The following is an 8,143-nucleotide window of genomic DNA, read 5'->3' as shown; positions in this document are numbered from 1 at the left end:
ACTGAAGATTTCAAGTCCAAGCTTTATTCGGCTGTATTTCATGCTAAAATCGCGGTTTACAGTGTGTATTTTATCGTTGGCTGTTGAAACCTGTGAAAACATGAAAATTCAATTAATTTACATTTATTAAACACATAATTGACCCAAATGTAATGTTTCTATGGGGTTTAAAACACAGTTTTGGGTACTTATCAAGCCACAAAATTTCAGTTCATCTCGGTTCAACAATGAAAAAATAATAACTTTGCTCTTCTTCTCACATGGTGAGGGATGCCCAACAATCTCTCCCTCCCGAGCCATGAGGGGGGATACCTCCACACATCCCCAAATCAATTGGAGGAGTGTGATACCAATCCGGCGGTAGCACAACAAACATCAAACTTGCTATTTGACAAAACTTTGGTCATCATATCTGACTCATTCTTGTCGGTATAGATCTTCTCAATGCACAATCGTTTCTCTTTAATAATTTTTCTAATCCAATAATAACGCACATGTATGCTTGGATCTAGAATGAAAACTATGATTTTTGCTCAAATGGATAGCGTTTTGCATCTGTGTAACCTTCAAGTAAGGTCTTACTCCCACCAAAACACAAACACGCTTTAGAAGTGCCCTTGAGATATCTTAATATCCACTTAACACCTTCCCAATGCTCTTTACCCAGATTTGACAGAAATCGGCTTATAATACCAACGACGAAAATAATATCTGGTCTTGTACACACCATTGCATACATCAAATTGCCCACTGTGGATGCATAAGGAATCTTTTACATTTCTTTCATCTCATGCTCACCCTTCGGACACTTATATTTGGTCATGCGGAATTGGCCACCAAGCGGACAACTCACCGGCTTCATTTGATCCATATTGAATCTCTTCAACACCTTGTCAATATAGCTTTCTTGAGAAAACCACAACTTTCCACTCTTTCTGTCACGAATGATCTGCATACCAAGTATATGTTTTGCTTAACCCAAATCCTTCATCTTAAAGGACTTACTCAAGTCTTTCTTCAACTTGGATATCTTGTTGATGTTTTAATTTGGCCAACTATCAACATATCATCCACACATAACAAAAGCACTATGAAATCTCCATATGGAAAGTTTTGAACAAACACACAGTGATCAGATGCAAACTTCTTGTAGCCATGTTTCACCATAAATGACTCAAATTTCATGTACCACTGTCTTGGTGCCTGCTTCAACCCATACAAACTCTTTCTCAGCTTGCATAATATGTGTTCATTGCCTTTGGCCTCAAAACCCTATGGTTGGTCCGTGTAGATATCTTCCTCAAGATCACTATGAAGAAAAGTTGTCTTGACATCTAGTTGCTCAACATCTAGGTTCATACTTGCAGCCAAACCCAATACTACCTTGATAGAAGTCAATTTAACTACCGGAGAGAAAATTTTATCAAAGTTAATACCTATTATCTGACCAAATCCCTTCACAACAAGGCGAGTTTTGTGCCTTGGATGTGGATTACTCTCTTCATGTGTGACTTTGAAAATCCACTTATTCTTGAGAACTTTTATTCCTTTTGGTTTCTCAACTAAGTCATAGGTGTGATTCTTATGCAAAAAATTCATCTCATCTTGCATGACATTCAACCATTTCTCTTTGTTTGTACTTTCAAGAGCATCTTGATAGTACATAGATTCTTAACCATCAGATAGTAAAACATACATATGTGGTAGATACCTGGTTGAAGCTTGTATTTCTCTTTCGGATCTTCTCACCTCATCTTCTTATGGCTTAGGAGGATGCAAGTTTTCTTGCTTAGGTGCTAGTTCATACACTACATCTGCATATTCTATCTCAGTAGGGTCAATATTATCATGAACAATATGATCATCATCATGAACCTCAAACCTATGGTTTTCTGCATTTTCAATGCCTTTTGCAACTCGTTCCACAATATGAATTTCTAGTTCTAATCAACAAGATCATTAACGAAAATTTATAGTTTCTCACCATTCTCAAAGTCTTATATTGTTTGGTCTTCTAAGAACGACATCTTGACTTCGGATTACCTTCTTGTTGATCGGATCATAAAGTTTGTAACAAAACTTCTCATCCCCATAACCCATAAAAATACACTGTTTGGCTTTGCCATCAAGATTGGATCTCTCATCCTTAGGAATATTGATAAAAGGAAAAACGATAGTTTTACATGCGAATAAGCGATGAAACTCAAATGTAAGTAAAACTAAAACTATTTTTTTGCTTATGTATCAAAGTTATCTACTCTCGTTATCAAAGCAATATGTTTATAGTAGAGAATTCGTTCCACTCCTAGTTTATTTAGGTGTAACGTTTTCTAATTCGTGTAAGCTAACAAAGTTGTGAGAGTAATGGAATTGAAATTTAACTACGATTGTGAATCAACAATCAAGATGATATAAATCAAACTATGGAAATACTAACTTGACAGTATGGGGAGAAATTAGGGGGATTTGATTTCACCTTAATTCGACTTAATAAACTAACGAAGAATTGTCGTAATCCGAATTGCTATGTTTTCGCATAACAATTGGGTCTATCTAATCCCTAATCGTTCATGGTAATCTCTACCAACTAACAATCAGCATGTGAAGCAATCAAACTCATTCTCATAGAGAACTAATTACTTTCTAGAATGAAATAGATTACTACGACCGTTTCTATGCTAATCGAAATCAAGTTTCATCAAGATTTTCTCAAACTCCTCTAATGGAGGTTTTAGCCTTGAATCATTACACTATCATTTCTAACCCAAAAACAAATAGAACAAGTCATTATTGAATAAGCAATAAACTTTATTAATCTAATTGAACAAGAGTAATAATAATGATTCAAAATGAATTTAAACTGAATTTAAAACTAAGATTATGAATAACTAATTATCAAATTAAGACAAACTAAATGAAATGAACTAAGTAATGGATTCTAAAAACTAAATTTACTGTTCTAACTAATTTATTGATAATTCACTAGATAAAAACTAAGTTATTGATTATAAAAACTAAATTCTTGCTCTCAAAACTAATTCTATGAAAAATAACTAGATAAAAACTAACTATTGGATTCTTGACTAAGTAAAAACTAAGTAGCTTCAGAGCTAAGTCTTTTTCTCTTCATATGGAGGAGACTAGATCCACAATTTCGTGCATGGGCTGAGGAGCCATGTTTTGGGCCGGAAAATCGAGCCCAAAATCTCATTACTTCAGTCCACATATGGGTTTTCAGTTGGAAATGACTTTAACAGCCTTTTCATCCATTTTTCCTTTTCTGATTGGGTCAAGGCTTAAACCATTAGAAAGCTCATTCCGAGCCGGTCGTTTTGACATAAGGTATGCCCAATTCCAAGGTCTGGGTCCAAAGATACGGCCTTCGGAAGTTTTGTTGACTTTTGTGCGCTATTTCTGCCCGCATTGACTTTGACATTTCAGCTTTGACCGGGCTTTAAAAGTGTTTTTTCTCCTTAAATCTTAGTCTTTAATCATAGAACTTCTTAGCAACTAACCTTTGCTATATTATCTCACAAAAGTGGTGCATTTATGCACATATTCGACTCTAATGTCTGAAATACATAAAAACATGATAACAGTACTAACTATTACTTATTAATCACATAATTGGTCAAAAAACAATATTGTTAAGGGGTTAAAACTACAGTTTTGAGCTCTTATCAAATATGAACAAATGCTCTGCACCCAAATGCCCTCAGGTATCCACAATCAACATCTCTGTTTGACTATACTTTTTTTTCGATAATCATTATTTAGAGACTTCGAAGGTGGATATGCTATGTGCATTGCTTCTACCTAGTAACTTTTTGGTAACTTAGAATGAGACAATATGCATCTCATCCTCTCTACAATGGTACGGTTCATCCTCTCGGCTATACCATTGTGTTGTGGTGTCTTAGGCATTGTGTGCTCATGACAAATTTTATGACTCTTGCAATACTTTTCAAACGGCCCAATGTACTCTCTCCCATTATCTGAATGGATACACTTCAAAGGCTTCTCGGTCTGTTTTTCCACCATACTATGAAAAATCTTGAACACACTGAGAACCTTATCTTTGGTTTTCAAACCATATGCCCATACTTTACTTGAAGCATCATCAATGAAAATAAAAAAGTATAAAGTTACCCCGTGGGACTTACTTTCATGGGACCACATAAATTCGAGTGTACTAGCTTAAGAATATTCTCCTTGCAATGAGAGGGGGATCTTTGAAAAGATATTATATGTTATTTTCCAACCAAACAATGAGTATAATTATTTAAATACATACCTTTGATGTTTGACAACACATTTTGCTTAACAAGAACTTCCATGCCTTTCTCGCCCATATGACACAATTGTTTTTACCATAGATCGGTGGAAGCTTCTTATTTCTTGTGCCGCATTTAACTATGCTTTACACAAACTAGCTTGTGTTTTGTAAAGCGAGCAATATTTCTTCCCTTTGGCTACCACAAAGGGACATTTACTTAGTTTCCATACTTCATTACTAAACGAGTTTTAGAAACCATTATCATCTAACTTCCCAGCGGAAATTAGGCTTAGTCGAAGATCGGGGACATGCCTTACATTCTTGAGCATCAAGGTGTAACCGTCACTAGTTTCCACATGAACATCATCAATCCCTGTAATCCTTGAAACTCCACTGTTACTCATCTTCACCTCACCAAAATCACCATAATTGTAGGTAATGAAGAAGTTAAACTCATATGCGGTGTGACGTGATAGGACGCTCCGGTATCTACCACCCACTATGTATCTTGACACGAGGTACTAACACAACACTTACCACAATATGATACAATTCCCAATGAGTAGCACTTTGTTACTCGCAGACTTCCTTTCACAGAGGTCTTCCAATTTCTTCCAAAGGTTAAAAATGATAATCTCTTAGGATACATGGTGAAATACAGTATCGTCAATCCACTGTCGAATATACCCAATAATTTTTTTATCAAACGTCTTCCAATTTACATCTGATACTTCTGTCGGTTTTACTCATTCATTTTCAATGGGTTGTGTCAAGTCTTTGCAATAAAGCAAGTCTTCCATCTTGGTTTTCAAAATGGTGTAGTTACTTCTATTTAGACTAGTAATGCGAATATTTATAGAATGATCCATCTCAACAAACTATTTCAACTCAAACCTCCTCTTATGAATTTAATCAAACACCTTTGAGCAAAATTTGGAACAACAACCTTTGTGATTGATCTAACCACGTCTCTAATACCACTTGTTGGAGAAAACGATGTCAATCGATCCCCGCTAAGATAGCTTGTATATGGACACTCCAAATTCTAATCAAATCTAAGCTTTCACTACAGCCAACAACCACAAACCTAAGCTATGAAATCAACAACCACAATAAATAATAACAATGTAGAGTAAAAACATAACACAATATGTAACGTGGTTCGGCTAATAATGTCTACTTCCATAAGATCAAATCATTTCTAAGATTGGAAAAGATGATTACAATTACTCCTCTTAAGTCTTTTGAACACTTACTAGATCTATTTTTTTATATCTCTTTCCTTACAAGCTTATCTATTTGTAAGAGTTTCATCTCAATTTTGGTGGCTCTCAAAATTGGTTTTCTCTCTCTTTTTTATTTTGGGTATGAAACCCTAACTTATTTTATATAACATGTTGAAATTTCAGTGAGCCATAAAATTTTAGTTCATTTCGGTTCAACAACAAAAAATAGAACTTTGTTCTTCTTCTCACATGGTGAGGGACACCCAACAATCAAATCATCTTAAGTTCTAACAAATACCATATTATCAAAGTCGAAATCTATGGTATGTTTCGTATTGAAACTTTGAAAACTGAAACAGCCAAACAGGTCACGTAATTCTATAGTCTATACAAAATCTATCTAATAAAACACAATGGTGTGGGGCCCGCAGGGCCTCCATCCAGTGGTTACCATTGTCTTTTCTAAGTTGTGACATGGCTGTTTCAAGCTATCCTAAGTGGTGTGCTATTCTCTAACTTTAGGTACAGTTCCACAATATCATTTTCTTCTATAATATAGGGTAAAAACTTTTAGGTTTGATTCTCTTTCTTCTCTTCTCAGATCTGCAGCCGCCACTCTCGGACCCATGTCAGGTATGCTACTCTGGTTTGACTAGCAAATGTTGCAAATTCTTGCGAGGATTGTTTCGCAGCTTCATAGGGACACGTTCGTATTTGCTTGCAAGAACCTGTTAATGATTTATGTCATTTTTGTTTGATGCAGATTGAGACAGCATTCTAAGTTTGTTCAAGTTTAATGGCACATCCTGGTCCTATAGATATATTATCCTCAGATAGTGAAAGTGAAATAGAAGTTTGTGTGGAAAATGGAACATCCTTAGCAATGGAATCAGCTGTTACTAGAATTCCCAGGAAGCTTCCATCGTGGGCATCTACCGCGAGCACCAAATCAAATAGTAGAGTATCAACATTTTGGATTCACAAAACCGCTTCATATTTCATTGTAATGGCTTACTCAAGTATTATGTTGTTGCGTGAATCGCGGGTTACATTGGATCATCGCGAAATCACCAATTGCCTCAAAGAGCATCTTCTTCAGTGGAATGGCACTCAAATCATGTTGAGGATGTTGATGGGAGTGTCAGCTCTCACCACAAAGACATATCTGGCAATATTTTTGGAAAATTTTCATCTCAGCAATATCCGAAGAGATGTCTTCCACAATCTCTTCAATCACCTGCATCAACTTCCAAAGCTAAATCTTCAATGGAAAATGGGGCGCTCAGCAAATCTTACCTGCCATTTGCTTCAAATATTATTGATCCCAAAGTTTATCCAAAAGATAATTTAGGCGGGAAAGCGAACGATGTAAGTAGTAGGTACGACCACACTGGAGGTAGGCTCCTACCTTCATCTTTGGCACATGGAAAGCTTCTTCCCAATGTACAATCTGATGGCTCAAGTGCCCCTGCACATCTTTCTGGTCCTTCATCACTGCTTTCTGGACCAGCAGAAAACGATGTCTTTCAAGCTGCATTGCAGGTATACTCTCTGGTCCTTCATCACTGCTGAACGAGATAGATAAGAATAGATAAACTATTTTGTATTTTCTGCTAGAATTGACGTTGTGTGGTATAGGCTCCCTGGAAACATTTTCTCTGTCCAACTAGAATTAATGATCTATGATGGTCATCTGTTGAAAAGTGCAAATGTTTTATAATTTTTCAGCAAAATGGAAATTTAAGCATTAGTCTTTGCTTTTGCTATTTACATGCAAATTTGAAGTAAAGGGTTCAAGAATTATATGTTGGTCAAAAAGTTTCAGTTAGACACCAAACCTAGATACAACTTCTTATGAATTATTGCCGTTCGGGCTTGCTTTTTTTTTTTTCCCGAGTGATGGTCTTTTTTGATTATGGTGGTTTTATTTTAGTTATGGTGTATTGTAAACACACTCGCTTTTGCATCCTTATACTTTTTTAACATTTTGTAAGATTTTTTTTCTATATGCTTGCACTCACGGGTAATGATATCCGTGGGTTGACTATCATTTGTAGCTCTCTCCCTCGATGTTGTTGTAAATCAAATAATGATTAGTTGCCTTTCTTACCCTTCCATAGGTGTTCAAAGTGTGGACAAGAGTCGGCCTCCCTCAAAGTTGGAAGACTTTTATGAACTTGAGTTAAACATCAAAGGTTTGAAAAACTTACATGAGAGTTTAGATGATTACCTCGAGTGTGGAAGAACTATGTGGAGACAATCGGTATTTAATTAATCCCGTGGTTCACGAAGTTGATGCTACCCGTTGCATTAAGCTGCAAACACACCTCGGTTTCCTCAATTTCCAGCTAAAACGTTGTGTTTTTCTCCCAAAGGTACTTACCTTATATTATTCAAGGTTGATATTCATAGCTATCAATATTTAGATGCAATATATTTAAGTAGACATTCTTAAACTGTTTCGGCCTTTGGATGCATGCTGTTACTAAAGTCAAAGGATACTGGAGAACCAAGCAAAGGTAACATAAAGGGTATAAGCAATGGAAACGAACAAGAAGTCCCAAAAAGGGATGATCGATTTCCCAATTCAGAAGATGCTTTTCATTCTAATACAGCCATTACTTTCAGTTGCTCCTGAAGT

The 8,143-nt window shown here is 35.9% G+C and overlaps 1 long non-coding RNA gene across 2 annotated transcripts; it reads left to right on the top strand.

Moving 5' to 3' along the window:
• The first annotated feature begins 5,896 nt into the window (after window positions 1-5,896).
• LOC147521262 (uncharacterized) lies at window positions 5,897-7,716 on the top strand. 2 transcript variants are annotated; one of them, XR_015193866.1, is made up of 4 exons: window positions 5,897-6,024; window positions 6,104-6,222; window positions 6,321-7,044; window positions 7,623-7,716. It is a non-coding gene; the product is annotated as an uncharacterized LOC147521262 (long non-coding RNA). The 2 variants fall into 2 exon arrangements; XR_015193863.1 differs by having other exon boundaries at window positions 5,903-6,222.
• The last annotated feature ends 427 nt before the right edge of the window (window positions 7,717-8,143 follow it).

Source organism: Coptis chinensis, chromosome 1 (genome assembly GCF_015680905.1).
Source record: "Coptis chinensis isolate HL-2020 chromosome 1, ASM1568090v1, whole genome shotgun sequence".
Classification (NCBI taxonomy): domain Eukaryota; kingdom Viridiplantae; phylum Streptophyta; class Magnoliopsida; order Ranunculales; family Ranunculaceae; genus Coptis; species Coptis chinensis.
This window is presented reverse-complemented; position numbering and strand designations above follow the sequence as displayed.